Source organism: Petaurus breviceps, unplaced genomic scaffold (genome assembly GCF_028583685.1).
Source record: "Petaurus breviceps papuanus isolate PSGF00001 unplaced genomic scaffold, PetGlider_PUasm1.0 90847, whole genome shotgun sequence".
NCBI lineage: Eukaryota > Metazoa > Chordata > Mammalia > Diprotodontia > Petauridae > Petaurus > Petaurus breviceps.
The window spans coordinates 1,360,563-1,376,245 of record NW_027187360.1 but is presented as its reverse complement, the minus strand read 5'-3'; the positions used below and the strand labels follow the sequence as shown (position 1 = coordinate 1,376,245).

Here is a 15,683-nt window from a genome sequence, read left to right as displayed (position 1 = left end):
TTTTCTGGAAAATATCTGGGCATTTTAGTATACTGCAAGGCCAATGAGTCAGCTATGTGGTATGACAAGAAAAAACTTTAATTCAGTCTACTACTGATGCATGAAGAAGGACACAGTTCTAGGAATAGAGAGGTCACACTGTACCTTGATCCATTCAGATCTTTTCTGGAGTATTATGGTCAGTTCTAGGTATTTGATATTTAAGAAGGACAGTAATAAGTCACAGTGTCCAGAGGAAAGCAACCATTAACGCTGAAAGGCTTTAAGTTCAAGATATATGAGGATCATTGAAGGAACTGGTCATGTTTAGCCTGGAAAAAAGAAGACTGAAGCCATAAGAACAAATTTAATCTCTCCTCTACATAAGAGCCATTCAGACACTTGGTAGTCAGCTATCATATTTCCAATGAAGACGAAACTAGGAATCATAGATGGAAGTTGCAAAGAGAGCAATTTAGGCCTGATGCCAGGAAAAAATTCATAAAAAACAGAACAGTAAAGAAGTAAAATGGGCTTCCTCAAGGGAAAGTGAGTTCTCACTCCTTGGAGGTCTTCAGGTAGAGAGGCTGAATGACCATGTGTTGGGCATGTTATGGTAGAGATTCCTTTTAAGAACAGGTATGCTTAATTGTTGATGAGGTTTCTTCCAATGCCCAAATTTGATGATTCTGTTTTGGTAAGAAGTATAGATCAAGTAATAGTGTGGAACATGATAAGAAAGATCAGAAAATGAAATAAAATCTACAAGGAAAGTAAAATAATTCAAAAACTTCTTCAGGCATGATTTCCCCCCCATGTTATAAAGACAGATATGTATCTCTACAGACAAGGAAGCAATGAATAAAAAAGAATGAATCAAAAGAGAAAAAAATGGTAAAAATGCAATCCTTTGTAAGTTCTTTTAAAAGTAATACCATAATTTTTAAAATATTTGAATGACTTTAAAAATTAAAAATAATTCTCCACTCAAGACTTCCTCCAATATCATATCATGGCACCAAAATAAATTCCGAGTTCTGGAAAGCAGAGTACACACCCTGTCACATTCTAACAAACTGCAAAGTCTTCAAATTATAGAGCTGGTGACAAGGCTGCATGTGTCAATCAAAGAATAAACTGGGTTTAGAGAGGTTCATCACTTTAAGAAGAGTCATTTTTTTTTCAGCCCCAGAAGTCATGAAATGAGGGGAGAAAAAGAGAAGTGAAATAAGAGAAAGAAGGGAAGAGAGAAAGACCATAGCTATAAGTATAAAGCTATAAGATGGGAAAAGGGGCATATGTATATATAAAATTGACTGATATCTAAACTGAATTCATTAATACAAGATTAAAATTAACCAAAACTCAATGACTCCACCCAATAAGAAAAAAAAATATTAGAACAAAATCCAAATATTTGAAGAGTAAATAAAAAGGAAGAAAATGTAAAGTATCAACTATTAAAAACTAACATGGAAAGAAGTCAAGGAAACAGAATTTAAGTATCAGAAAATCATGACCAAAAAGAGGGAATGGAGTACATACCATATTCCAAAAAATCATAAAACAAAAATGGCCCAGACTTATTTATGAAAAGTAGAATTCAAAGTGAAAATAGAATCACCTAGGGGCGGGCCAGGTGGCTCAGCAAGTAAGAGCACCAGCTCCAATGTCAGGATGACCTGGAGATCAAATCCAAGCTCAGATACTTAGCACCACACCCAGAAATAACTGGCCGTGTAACCTTGAGTAAGTTACTTAACCCCGATTGCTTAACAAAAAAAAGAAAGAAAATAGAATCACCTCCTGAAAGAAAATCCAAAATGAAAATTCCTAGAAATATTACAACCCAAATCTATACCTTCTGATTCAAAGAAAAGAGACTATAATCATCAAGAAAGAATTTAAGTCAGCCAAAGTCAGTATAATATAAGAACAAACAGCTCCAAGGCTCAAACCTTCAACATACTCGAACTGCTCCATACTATGTAAGTATGTATGTTCAATCCCAAATGTCTAGCTCTGGTTTTTGTGTGATCTTCCAAATGAGAATGCAAATTTCTTGAAGACAGGGTAGTTTCCTTGCTTCTATGTGTACTTCAGCTCTTAGCACAACACTTGTGATACAGGAAACACTTAATAAAAACATAGTGTATCTTTCTATGCACAATAAAAATATAAGAGATGAGTAAAAATACTGAAATGAAAACATGTTCATCAAAAGAAATGTAAAGTAAAATAAATTTGAGAATTGAAAGTAGCAGTGAAATGCTGATGAAGTACTGACATTCTAAAAAGAGGGAAGACTAATAACCCTTCAGAATATTACTGTTTTCAAGGTTTACAAAGAGGATCAAATTTCATAGAGAGGGCCTCGGGCAGTTTTGTTTTGTTACAATGGACAAAAGAAAAACCAAGTAACAGGAATACCAGAGAGAGGATATGAATAAAAATGGAATCTAATTTATTATTTTTTATAATTAGGTTAGAGAACAAGAAAAGTAGGCAGACATGAAAGAAGAAGGTAGGGGCAGTGGGCAAGACAAGAATCTCATTTTTATCTAAACCAAGTTAGACACACACAAACACACACACACACACACACACACAAATTTTGGTTTCTTCATTCATTGAACTTAATAAGAAAAGAGACAGGAAGGATGATAAAGGACTATATTCTTTATCTGACAGTACCAACCTCAAAAACCTCCCTAAAACAGTAATTACACACAAGAAATAAAGCAATTTCAGCTATTTCCACAGTCTAACCATAAAGAGTTTGTAACACGCCAATGAAATAATAGCAGAGGCCAATTCCTGACAGGCTCGGCTCACTCAGTACTCCCTTCCCACTGGTCACCACATTTTGGAAAAGCTGTACAATCTGACCTGTAAGTTGGCAACAATCACTGCTGTTCCCCACTTCTCACAAGAGAAAGTCAAAAAGCCAGAAGCTTCTTGTGGCTGTGAAGTCAGAGAACTATATAACAGAGGGAACTGGAGCAGGATGTCAGCATGTGGGTGGTGTTCCACTAAAACTTTAAGAAAAAGGATTGACACCAATTTGGGGTGAATTCCCACCAGAAGTTACTTGGGTCAGAGACTGAAGTCAGTAAAAAATGTATTTCCCCAGTATGAAAGGAAATTGAGACAACTTTGAAGCCCAAAACCTTCTTTCTGGGTGTGGTATTAAGTATCTGAGCCCGGATTCCATCCCCAGGTCATCCCAACTCTGGAGCTGGTGCTCTTACTCACTGTGCTACCTGGCCATCCCTAAACAATTGGGGTTAAGTAACTTGCTCAAGGTTACACGGCCAGGTGTTTCTGGGTGGGTGCTAAGTGTCTGAGCCCGGATTCGATCCCAGGTCATCCCGACTCTGGGGCTGGTGCTCTTACTCGCTGTGCTACCTGGCCGCCCCAATTTTATTTGCTTCTTGATGTCTCATGGTCATTACATTACACTTGCCAAATTCTAACATTTAAGGAATTATTTTATTCACTGAGGTTTTGTACCTCCTTTTCCATTTGCCCAGTTCTATTTTTAAAGAAGTTCTTCTAGGGGTGGCTACTTCAAATCCAGCCTCAGACACTTAATACTTAACTAGCCATGTGACCATGAGCAAGTCATTTAACCCCAATTGCCCTGCCCTCACCCCTCCAAAAAGCAACAACAAAAAAAATTTCTTCAGTGAATTTTTGTGCCTCTTTTTCTATTTGATCAATTCTGCTTTTCAAGGAATTCTTCTCTTCATGGGATTTTTGTGCCTCTTTTATCATTTGGCCTCTTCTGTTTTTTTAAGGTATTTTCTTCAGCAATTTTTTGTGCCTCCTTTACCAAGCTGTTGCCTCTTTTTTTATGATTTTCTTCTATCACTCTTATTTCTCTTCCCAAATTTCCCTCTACCTCTCTTGGGCCAATTCATATTCTTCTTTGAGGCTCTGGATGCAGGAATTTTGACTTTGCTGTTGTCTTCTGAGAGTGTATTTTGATCTTCCTTGTCACCATGGTAACTTTCTGTTGGTCAGCATTTTTTTCTCTTTTCTCATTTTTCAGTCAATTTGTCTTTTAACTTTATACTAAAATGGGGTGCTGCTTTCCATATGGAGGGGGCACTATCCCAAGCTTCAGGTTTTTTGTGCAGCTATTGCCAGAAGTAATTCTGGGGACCTGTTTTTGGCTCTTGGTCAAAGTGGCATGATCTAGGAAGAGATGGGTTTAATACTCTTCTGTACTGTGCACTGGTTTCTGAGCAACCACAGGCATCCTTTTCTTTTCTTCCATTTATTTATTTATTTTTAGTTTTCAGCATTCACTTTTATAAGACTTTCAGTTCTAAATTTTTTTCCCTCCCTCCCCTTCCCTCTCCCCAAGATGGCATGTAATCTGATATAACCTATACATATACAATCATATTAAACATATTTCCACATTAGTCATGTTGTAAAGAAGAATCCAAGGGGAGGCTAGGTGACACAGTGAATAGAGCACCTGCCCTAGAGTCAGGAGGACCTCAATTCAAATTGGGCTTCAGACACTTGATACACTTACTAGCCATGTAACTTTGGGCAAGTCACTTAACCCCAATTGCCCCCCAAAAAGCAAATAAAAATAAAGGTTATTAGGGCCAGCTAAGAAAAAAAAAAAGAATCAGAACCAAAGGGAAATACCACAAGGAGGGAGGGGGGGGAGGGGGGGGGAGAGAGAGAGAGAGAGAGAGAGAGAGAGAGAGAGAGAGAGAGAGAGAGAATAATGTACTTTGATCTACATTCAAATTCCATAGTTCTTTCACTGGATGTAGATAGTATTTTTCATCTTTACTCTTTTGGAATTGTCTTAAATCATTGCATTGCTCAGAAGAGCTAAATCTATCAAAGTTGGTCATCACACAATGTTGCTGCTACCATGTACAATGTTCTCCTGGTTCTGCTCACTTTGCTCAGTATCAATCCATGTAAGTCTTCCCGATTTTTTCTGAAATCCACCTAATCATCATTTTTTATGGAATAATAGTATTCCATTGCATTCTTTTACCACAGCTTGTTCAGTCATTCCCCAATTGATAGGCAACCCCCTCAATTTCTGATTCTTTGCTACACAAAAAGAGTTGCTATAAAGATTTTTATACGTGTGGGGCCTTTTCCCATTTTTATGATCTCTTTCAGACACAGACCTATAGGAAGTATTGCACAAGCACTCTTTTCAACCCTGGAACTGTGACTGAGGTCCCTGCTCCCCTGTCTTTGCTAGTGCTCTTCCTCACACTGGTACTAAGACCCAGGAATGCAACTGAGTCAAACTACACACAATGTAAAAGAGTCTTGTCCCTGGTGCCAGCAAAGGGACTTCTGTAAATCTCTTTCTGACCTGCTGTCTGATGCCTTTACCAACTATGGGCTGAGAGGTCTGAAAACCGTGACTGCTGCCAGTGATTCAGTCTCCCTGAAGGCCTGCTCCTGGCTTGCTGGGGCCCAGTCTGTACTGGTGGAACCCATGCTAGACTGCACTCCTCTCTCACCCTGCTGCAAGGGACCTCTCATGTTCACCTTCTAAATTGTTTTGGGCTAGAAAATTGTTTCACTCCATCTTTTTTGTGGGGTCTGCTGCTCTAGAATTTGTTTAGAGGCATTTAAATAATGGAATTTAAAGGGTTTTGGGGGAGAGCTCAGGCAAGGCCCTGCCTTTACTCTGCCATCTTGCTTCTGCCCTGTACCATTTTCTTGAGAGGCTGAAATTTAAAAAAATCTCAGGAGTATGAAAGCTCAGTTAAAGACGTTGAACATAAACACATAAACTAACAGGGAAGATCCTAAAAACATGGCTTCCAGATCAGCTAATATTCTGTAATGAAGAAGAAAATTAATCAACACCTGATGAGGCAGAGGACCCTGCAAATTCCAAAGACAGGACAGAACCATAGCAGAATGTTCCCTAAATGGCTTCAAGGAGAAACAAGAATTGTGAAAGCTGAACTTACAGCCTGCAAAGAAGAAATAATTGGCAGAACACAAAACCTTGGCTCCATGGTAACAAACCTCACCAAAGAAACAAAGGAAAGACTAACTGATTGGATATGCAAATACACAAAAGTGAAGAATGGGCTGGAAGAAATGAAGCAAAATAGCAATAATAGCATTTAAAAAATAGCATAAAAAATAGCATCTCTGTATAAAGTAAAAACTTTTATCTGAAAAGGAGGTTGCTGAGAGGTAATTTGAGGATTATAGGTCTCCCAGAAGAACATAAGTTACAAAACCTCAACAGTACAAGGCAAGAAATAATATAAGAAAACTACCCAGAACTTCTGAACACAGAAAACAAAATGTTAATCAAACAAACCCACAGACTGCTTTTAAAAAAAAAAGAGTGCCATGGAAGGGAATGTAGAATGTAGTAGAAATAGAAAAAAAAAACTACATCAACTTCCAAGTAGAATGTAAGAGGGAATATTTTAAAGTAAAGAAAGTAAGCACAAGAAACAGTGATGCAATCTGAATGAGGGGGAAAAAGAAGGAAGAATAGAATAGAAACAGTACTTCAGTCTCTTTCACTTCCTTCTTTGTAAAAGAGACAAAGAAGGGAAAAAAGTACAAGAAGATATAGCAACTAAAATAAACAGTCATAATTGTCAACAAATACTCATGTATAAAAATATTTATAGCAGTATTTCTTGTTGGAGCAAAGAACTGGAAATTAAGGGTATGTCCATTAGTTGGTCAGTCAATAAGCATTCATTTAATACCCAATATGTGCCAGGCACTGTGTTAAGACATGGATAGAGGGAGTCAAGATGGCTGAGTAGGAGCAGGACCTCCAAGCGGCTCTGGCTTCCACTTTCCCCAATCAATGTAAAAAGGGGACTCTGAAAAAACTTTTCTGGAGCTGCAGAACCCACAAAATGACACAGAGAGGCTAACCTCCTGCTGAGGACAGCCCAGCAGGCCAGCAGGAATCGGGGAGCACAGTGCTCTGGGAGCCAAACCCAAGCCTGAGCGAGCCAGAGGCTTTAGCCCCAGGGAGTGCCTGACTAGCCGCCAGCCAGAGGGACTCCTGATCAGCAGCAGCTGTGGCCATTTCCAGAATTATCAACACATAGATGAGAAGGACAAAGTGAGAAGTCAGTGAAGTCTGGACTTTGGGACCCAGTAAGTGGGAATGCATAGCGGAAGCCGCTGAGATGCCGGCACAGCCAGCCAGCGCCACGTGGCAGCTTCAGCTCCTGGCCTGAAAGTGTAGGGGGACCAAGCACCAGTCTGAGGGGTAATTGCTCTTGCTTTAACCTTCTTGGATCTGGATTGCAGTCTAGGGTAGAGGTCCTGGGGTGTGTGACCAGCTTGCCAGAGTGTGTGGAGACCTCAAAGAGGGCACTCATCTAATACCTCCGGCAACTAAGAAAACCCCAGCATTTGGGACAAAAGCTCCCCTGTGTGGTGGCAGAGTCCTACTGTGGCAAAAAGCCCAGGGGTCAAGTGACTGAGGGGCAACATGACCAGGCAAAGGAAACAAAGCAGACAGAAGATTCCAACATTAGACTCCTATTTTGGGGACAAAAAGGAGCAAAGCATGGAACGGGAGGAAGACAGTGAAGTCAGAACTCCTGCACCAAAAGCTTCAAAGGAAAATATGAGCTGGTTACAGGCCACAGAGGACCTTAAGAAGCAGATAAGAGAGGTGGAGGAAAAATTGGGAAGAGAAATGAGAACGATGCAAGAAAATTGCAAAATGAGAGGCAACAGCCTGCCTGAGGAAAATCAAACCTTAAAAAACAGACTAACTCAAATGGCAAAAGAGGCTCAAAAAGGCAATGAGGAGAAAAATGACTTAAAAAGTCAAATTTGCCAGTTTGGAAAAAGAATCTCAAAAGCTCAATGAGGAGAATCATTCCTTCAGAATTAGATTGGAGCAAATGGAAGCTAATGACTTAATGAAAAATCAAGATGCATTAAACAGATCCAAACGAATGAAAGAATAGAAGGCAATGTGAAATACCTGGAAAACAGATCCAGGAGAGAGAAATTAAAAATTATTGGACTACCTGAAAGCCATGATCAAAGTAAGAACCTAGAAATCATCCTCCAGGAAGTTCTCAAAGAAAACTGCCCTGATGTTTTAAAACCAGAGGGCAAAACAGAGGTTGAAAAAAAATCCACCGATCACCTCCTAGAAAAGATCCCAAAAAGAAAACTCCTAGGAATATTATAGCCAGGTTCCGGAATTCCCAGATTAAGGAGAGAATATTACAAGCAGCCAGGAAGAAACAATTTGAATATTGTGGAAACACAATCAGGAAAACGCAGGATCTGATAGCTTCTACACTGAGGGATTGAAGGGCTTGGAATATGATATTCCGGAGGTCAAAGGAGCTGGGATTAAAACCAAGAGTCACCTACCCAGCAAAACTGAGTATCATGTTTCAGGGGAAAATATAGTCATTCAGTGGAATAGAGCACTTTCAAGCATTCTTGAATAGAAAATTTCACATTCAGATACAAGAAGCAAGAGAAGCATGAGAAGGTAAACAGGGAAAAGAAATCATAAGGAACTTATCAAAGTTGAACTTTTAACATTCCTACAATGGAAAAACAATAATTGTAACTGATGAAACTGTTCTCAGTATGAAAATAGTTGAAGGGAATAGAAATATATATATATATATATATATATATATATATATATATGTCTATATATGAGGGTATATGAGCATATGAATACATATGTGAATGTGTGTATATATGTTTACAGGTATACATAGAGGGCACAGGACCAATTTAATAGGAAGGTATGATACTTACTAGGTGAAATTAAGAGGTGAGAAAGTAATATAATGAGAGGAGATGGAGAGAGACAGAATGGGGTAAACTATCTCATATAGAAGAGGCAAGGGAAAATGGTTACAATGGAGGGAAAGAATAGGAAGGCAAAAGGGAATGGGTCAACCTTATTCTCATTGAATTTGGCATGGGGAAGGAATGAAATACACCCTAAATAGGGTATCTCACCCTACAGGAGAGTAGGGGGGAAGGGGATGACGGGGGGATGATGGGAGGGCAGGCTGGGGGGAAGGGAAGTTAGAAGCAGCCACTTTTCAAAAGGGATGGGATCAAAGTAGAGAATAGAACAAGTAGAAGGTGGGATAGGAGGGAGGGAAATATAGTCAGTCTTTTACAATATATCTACTATGTTATTGTTTTGCATTAGCTACACAGGTACAACCTATACTGAACTGCTTATCTTCCCAGTACAGGTGGGTGACAAGGGAGGAAGGGAATGAATCTGGAATTCAAAGTTTTAAAATCAAATGTTTAAATATATATATATATATATACTATTAAAAAAAAAAAAGAAAAATGCCCCCCCCCAAAAAAAAAGGAACCTAATATGTGAAAGACACTGTGCTAAGCACAATGGATGCAAAGACAAAAGTGAAACATTTCTACTGGGGGGATGGTAAATCTATATTTATAAAAGTAAATAAAATTATTTTAAAATTTAAAAAAAAAGAAATGGATAGGAAAAAAAAGGCAAAATCCATACTCTGCCCTCAAGAAGCTCACAACCATAGTAAGTAGTTAACAGGAAAACAACTAAATAAATTGCAAGTAATTTCAAGAGGAAATTGCTAGCATTAAGGGTAAACAGAAAAGACTTTTTTGTAGAAAATTATATTTTAGCTGAAACTTAAAGGAAGCCAGGGAATTCATGAGTTAGAGACTAGAAGGATGAGTATTCCATGCTTAGGGGGATAGACTGTAATAATAAACAGAGTAGAAAGACAGGTGTATCTTATGCAAGGAATGGCAAGAAGGCCTGTGTCACTGAATCATAAAATATATGGAGGATAGGATAGGCTTAAGATGTAGGAAAACTGGAAAGATAGAAAAGGATCAGTTTGTCAAAGGTTTTAAAAGTCAAAGAGATGATATTATATTTGTTCCTAGAGGTAATACATCTTGAGTAAACTGAATTGGGCCAGACCTTCACTTTAGGAAGAATGTTTTGGCACTTGAATACCAAATCATAAAATGAAGTGAAAAGAGACTTGTGGCAAAGAGAGATCACCCAGTAGGCTGGTACAATAGGCAAGAAGTAACAAGGACCTTCACCTGGGTGGTAGTAATCTGGGAAAAGTATACAAAAAGATGTTGTGAAGGTAAAATCCACAGAACTTAGCAACAAGAATGGACACGGGTAGATAGGAAAGTGAGTCAAGGGTGACACCTAGATTTCAAGCATGGGGGAATGGAAGGATGGTGGTGGCCGCAAAAGTAATAGGGAATTTAAGAAGAGAGAAGAGCTTAAAGAGGAAAGGTTAACAAATCAGTTTTGGTCATATTCAGCTTAACATGTCTAAAGAAATCTCATTTGAAAAGTCCAAGAGGCCATTAGAGATGCAAGATTGGAGGGTTGGGTTAAAGCTAAACAAAGAGATTTAAGAGTAATGTGAATGGAGATGATAATTGAAACCATAGGAGCTAATGAGATTACCAAGTGAAATGGTACATAAGGAAAAGAGAAGAGGGCCAAAGGCAGAATCTTAGGAGACAAACCTCCTTAGGGAACACTTAAGCAGATCTGACATATATACAGATACAACAAATGATACTGAGAAGAGCCCCAGAAAGTTAGTAATACTATAAGCTACAAAAGAGTATAGAGGAAAAGAGGATAATTTACAGTGTCCAAAGATGCAGAAGTCAAGCAGGATGAAGATTAAGAAAAGGTCAATAGATTTGGTAATAAAGAGAGTAACTATGGAGAGAATGATTCCAACTGAATGACTCTGGAAATCAGACTACATTGAGTTAAGAAAAAAGGAAGAAGAAAGGAATTGTAGACACTTAGTTAGCCTTTTTAAGGACTTTAGCAACAAAACAGAGGAGAGGCATATCACTACAGCTAGCATGGATGGGCAGATCAAGTAAGGCTTTCTGAGGATGGGATAGACATAAGCATTGCTTATAGACTGTGGGGAAGGAGGTAGCAGACAAAAGACGACACCGAAGATTGCTAATATGTGGGGTTGGGGAGAAATATCTTGGAGAAGACAGGATGGAATAGTGTCACGTGTGTAGAGAGAGATTTGCCTTTGGAAGAAGAGTCACCTCTTCAAGTGAGATAGGTGAAGGAGAAGATGGTGGTGGAAGGCATCTGAGTGATAAAGAAGATAAGGCGGGTAGAGGAGAAAAGGTAGCTTTCAATGAGAGAAGTGAATTTTTAGCAAGATCCTCAGTTAAAACGGTGGGAGGAGAAGAAACCAATGGAAGTGTGAGGAGGATTGAAAAGGTTTAAAAGATTTGCCATGGTATCTGGGCTAGTGAATCAATTAGGGAGTGTAAAAAGAGGGCCCAGTTAAGAGTATTTAACACAAAATTGTACCGGACAGTAAGCATGATTTCATCATTTTCTCCAGCTCTATTGAGCAGTCAGAGAATAGGACTGAAAGCTTCAGATGATGGGAGTACTCCAGTTTGGTGCTTGGCAGAGCTTGAGGGATAGAGAGGCAAGCACCTGGAGAATATAGTGAGTATAACAGTGTGGTCAGTTCAGAGGTGATGGCCTGGGAAAGAAATGAGAGGCTGAGGGAATTGAACAATTGAGGAATGTGTGAACAGATCACAATTTATGGATGCAACACATTTTACTGCACCTTAAGAAATGATGAAACAGATGTATTCAGAGAAACCAGGCAAAACCTGTATAAAGTGATGCAGAACACAGGGAATAGACCAGAAGAGAAAATTATATAAAGGCTACGACAAAATAAAGAAAAACAACTTTAAAAATTTAAGAAGTGTCATCAATGTCAACTAGTCATGACTCCAAAGAACCAATAATGAAGCATATATCCCACTTCTTGACAGGTGATGGACTGGAAAAGCACAATGAGATACATTTTTGATCCAAAAAAAATTTAATGAGCAAGATATGTTACTGAAAAGTTGCATATAAAAGGACTATTAGGGTTATGGTAGGAAAACTATTCAAAAGCTTCCTCTTGTGAACAGTTCTATTAAAAGAAAACTGCTTTCATAAAATAATTATATTATAATTCTATCCACATATACTTGCTTTTTAGATAAAGATTTTTATTTGTGGCATTTGTCTAAGGTGAAGTAAACCTGCAGTTAACTACTAGATAATAAATTCTGGGGGAATACATCAACAAAAGCCATAAGACCAAGAATTATTCCTCAATATATAAAATAGTCAAAGGTTAGGAATTAAAAATTGCAATTAACCACACAAAAGACTTTTCTGCTTCACTAATAATAACAGAAATGCAAATCAAAACAAGTGAGATTTCACCTCAGAAAAACCCAATTAGCAAAGATGACAAAATATGTAAGTAATCAATATTAAAAGGATGTAGAAAGGAAGGCATGCTTATATACCACCAACGGTCGAACCACTACGAAAAATAATTCAGAATTTATATTTTATATATATTTTCTATTATTTATTTGTTTATTCATTTGTTTATGTTTCTAAGTGACTGAGATGTCCATAACTCTTCAACTCGGAGATTTACTATTAGGTATAAGCCCCAAGAAAGTCGAATACTGAAAGATTAACATATAAACTAAATTATTCACTGTAATATTTTTTGTTGTAACAATGAACTGGAAACAAACAAGGCACTTATTGACTGGATAACAGCTAAATAAACTGTAGTATAAAAATACTGTACCATAAGAAAAGACAAATTCCAAGAAACATGAGAAGATTTATATGAAGTCATAGTGAAGTAAGCAATATCAGGAGGAAAAAATCTACAACTACAAGGTAAATAGAAAAAAGAAAACTAAATACAATATAATTATAATGACTAAATTTGGATAAAGACAAGAATTGAAAAAATATACTCCTCTCCATGCACTGGAGAAATGGGGGCCTGCAGGTCTGCAATGTGGCATATGCTGAAGGAAAAGACCAATGTGTTGATTTATTTTACTAAACTTTTTTTTCCTTTTTAAAACAAATCTTTGGTAAAAGGAAATGCTTACTAGGGAAGGGTAAAGAAGGGAATATTCAGAAAAAAATTCAGAAAGAAAATTCAGTAAAAAAATAAAACAAAAAGTATCAATAAACATACATACATACACATCCAACAAATTCTGCCTTGGATTATTAAATTTAAATGGTAACTTCCAAACAGTAAAACATTTCTTTTATTCCAATAAAAATATACCTCCAAAATGACTGTTAAGAAAAGACACAAATGGTCTTAACTCAGGCCCTATGTGTCCAGTCTGTTTTTAACACCTCTTAACTCAACAAGGACAGGCTTCAGAATCATAGGACTTAAGCTTTCAAAGCTTTGTGAAACTTCTTTCAGTTGGGCCTGGGAAGAGACTTTTAAAAAGTAAGTCCCATTGTAGTCGAGTGAGAAAGAAAAGAATTCTGAAGAGTATACACATCTGTGGCATCTCAATATGAATAGCAACAATGGACCCCTATAAGGATATTATTTGGAATAGAAGGAGGTGGTAACTCTTTTTTGCCAGTTAAAATGAAGGCGTCCAATAATGGTCATGAATTTAACTAGGAACCATGAAGAAGGGGGAATTATAAAATCAGTTTCCTTTATTTTTGCACGTTAGTGAATATAGAAAGGTTAAAAAATGCCATGAGACACTGAGGGGAAAATCAAAGAAGGGACAAAAGAAGGTATAAAAGTAGAAAAGACATGTTAAACAGTCTTATTTGCCTAACCTCTTTCCCAAGGAGGAGGAAACTGAGGCAGATAAATGTCATGAAGTGTCTTACCAAGTGTCAAACAGAACTATGGCAAAGCATAATTACACTCATCCTCCACCTCCACTAAACGTTCAATCTCAACCCAGGATGAGGCTGTTCAAAAGGGACAAAACTTGAAAAGGAATTTGAAAAGGATAAGGAGTTGACTAAGGCTTATGTCAAAGGCTTAAGCAATTTAAAATAAGAGTTTAATACTCACCACTTAAACTCATGCATTCCACTGTTCAATTTCAAGAATCTTCAATTTATTTCAATAAGAGAACACTCCTGGGAGGAAAGAAAAAAGGCAGAAAGATTTTTGTCAATAGGCATCTCTCACTTTCATTGATTATTTTCAAGTTGCATGGGGTGGCTAGGTGACGCAGTGAATAGAGCACCGGCCCTGGAGTCAGGAAGACCTGAGTTCAAATCCGGCCTCAGACACTTGACACACTTACTAGTCGTGTGATGGGCAAGTCACTTAACCCCAATTGTCCTCCAAAGAACAAAAAAACAAAAATAAAAATAAAAAATATTTTCAAGTTGCAAAACTAAGCCAAACATTTTTAATAAAGGGAAATACACCATCTTCTTTGTTAGGACCACAGAATCTGATACTTGGAATGTTGCTTCAAATTCACTCATCTAACCTTTATCTGAAATCTGAATCTATTCTAATATTACTGAGGTTAAAACCAGTCAGTGAGAGAGGACTTATTATAGCACAGTCCCCTTTTAGGGTGCTTAAAATCAAATGCACTTAGGATGAATAGACAAGTTTTAAACCGTGGTCTATATCAAGGAGTTTATAAACAAATAAGGCATATAAAATATATACATATTACGGTAGGTCCTATTCTTGGTTCTTCCACCCCTGTTAAGTCCCTTTCCTTTCCTGGACCTCAGTTCCCTTCTCTATAAAATAATCAGATCATTCCTACAGTGTTTCTCCCTCAAATATTCTAATTCCAATTTCCATGACAAAGACAGTATATAATTAAACTATTGTTTACTATAGATTATGTGTTCCAGGAGTTTAGTGAACAGGAAGGCCAATGGGTGCTAGAAGTAAATGAGGCCCTAAAAGACATTACCACTCCATGCCTCCTCACACTTTGTCCCTCATATCCCTGGAACATACTCCCTCTTCAAATGAGATAATACTTGTAAATGAGTTTAGCACAGTATCTCATTGAGGTTAGAGTCACAGCATTTAGAATTAGTAGATTCAATTCCCTTGGTGGTCATTCGCCAGTTTCTGGTTTTAAAAAATGCTAACAAGATACCTTTATAGATATTCTTCCACACAATTCCAAGTGTCAGTGTTAGAAGTAACATATTTTTCTCTAGTTACATATTTTTATGCCAGCAAAGGATCTCAGCAGAGAACCTTGTTCATATTTGAGCAAGGAAACTGAAGTCCTTTCCCTGGAGCTCCCTCTGAACAGAGAGAAGTTAGATGAAGCTGAATAGTTAGAATAAAAACTTTTCATCATACACATAAATACTTTCCATTAAATCACCAATAGTGTCTTAAAAAAATAGATACTGTGGATAAGGGTGACCTCTATTCCATATGCAATCAACAAAAGATGAAAACAAAGACAAAAAATGACTGAAATTATTTAAAAAAAAAAAAGACTGAAAAAAATGAAAATAACAGATAGGGAATAGTCTAGCTTGCTAGAAGAAAGAAAATATAAAGTATGAAGTAAGGTGGAAAGGAGAAGATGGGTGTCCTCCTGTAAGAGACTTTGAAAGCCAAAACCAAGAGTACATACTTTATTCTACAGGCAATGGAGAATCACTGAAAGTCTCTGAGTAGAGAGAAAATGCCTTGATTAAAGTAGTCTATTACTAAGATTGCTTGGGCAGTGGTGTGAAGGACAAATTGAAAGTGGAGACAGAATAGTTACAATCAAACATGAATAGAAAGGGCATGTGTGTGAGTTTTTCCAAAGAGGAGATT

The 15,683-nt window shown here is 37.5% G+C and overlaps 2 protein-coding genes across 6 annotated transcripts in view; one reads left to right on the top strand and one right to left on the bottom strand.

Annotated features, from left to right (window-relative positions):
- Positions 1 to 15,683, top strand: part of ZMYND8 (zinc finger MYND-type containing 8) — a 540,997-nt gene that overhangs the window by 137,674 nt on the left and 387,640 nt on the right. The window lies entirely within an intron of this gene.
- NCOA3 (nuclear receptor coactivator 3) overlaps positions 1 to 15,683 on the bottom strand; it is a 209,576-nt gene that overhangs the window by 98,906 nt on the left and 94,987 nt on the right. For all 5 annotated transcript variants that reach the window (XM_069072335.1, XM_069072338.1, XM_069072339.1 and 2 more), the window contains exon 2: positions 13,935 to 14,002. The gene's annotated coding sequence lies outside the window, so the exon portion shown is untranslated. The remainder of the gene's footprint in view (positions 1 to 13,934; positions 14,003 to 15,683) is intronic.